This window comes from Selaginella moellendorffii, unplaced genomic scaffold (genome assembly GCF_000143415.4).
Source record: "Selaginella moellendorffii unplaced genomic scaffold, v1.0 SELMOscaffold_0, whole genome shotgun sequence".
Classification (NCBI taxonomy): domain Eukaryota; kingdom Viridiplantae; phylum Streptophyta; class Lycopodiopsida; order Selaginellales; family Selaginellaceae; genus Selaginella; species Selaginella moellendorffii.
In genome coordinates, this window is record NW_003314261.1 from 5,896,653 (window position 1) to 5,897,740 (window position 1,088).

The following is a 1,088-nucleotide window of genomic DNA, read 5'->3' on the forward strand; positions in this document are numbered from 1 at the left end:
TTTGTGTTCTTTGAGTTCTCTCTAATAAGTTGTTGGCTTACTGTCTACTATCTTCGATAGTTAAGTTTCATCATTGAATTTCCTTGATGATATACTAGCTATTGAATTTTGTTGGATGGTCATTCTTGTGTTTGCCAAATTATGATGATCTTGGTGGTTCCTATCTACAATACTACTGGTTTATCGGATGATAACTTGCTTAGAATACTTTTGTGTTCTACTCTAAGATATAATCACTAGTAATTAAGCTTCTCAGATATCATTGTCTCTGACTTTGGTATTGCCCATCCATTGATCTTTGAGTTTGGGCCAGTAATGGGCAGACTGGCTTCGGCACTTCGTGTGCATAGTGAAATCTCTAGTCATGGGGTAGCTACTGTCGACTGGTCACATACCCGCCTCTTTGTCAATGTTCCTTATTCCGTTGAAAGGGCGTGACCGTGTAAACAACTCTAACTGCCTGTTTACAGTAGTCTATCTAAACCTTACCGACGGGTTTGGTTTCTTTGCTTAGGAGGGTAGGGGCCTCTGGCTTCTCTCTCTATGTTCCTGCGGGCAGGGCATATCACACTTTTGTAAGCTGGGTGACTCCCAGAGCAGCAGGGGTGGCTGACTCCGTTGGTCATTTCCTTGTCGGCGACGGCCGGAAGGTGTCTGAGCTGGTAGTGCATCCGCGTTAGACAAAGAGGTTCCCCCTAACTCATTTAAGTTGGTGCATTTCTCACATAGTGTGAGTACCGTGAACTTTTTATAGAGTTGTTTCCTTGGCGGTATTCTAGACTGGAGTATGCATCGACGAGGACGTCGATCTTCCCAAGGGGGGGAGAGTGTCGCGCATGTGACTTCGGGTATCGAAAGTTACCTGTCGGCTAGTCCTTACGGACACTCTTACCTTACTGCCACGATGGCAGGAGGTCGGTATTGCTGGACCCGTTATCAGTTTCCGCCTAAGCTAGTTGAGAAACTGGTCATCACATGTGCACTTAGACCGGAAGGGCACTAAGGAAGGAAATCCTAAGTTGTCATTTAGTCAAGCAGACTTGACACGGTGATGAGAAACTCATGATAGTGGCTTGCACTTGCTAGTG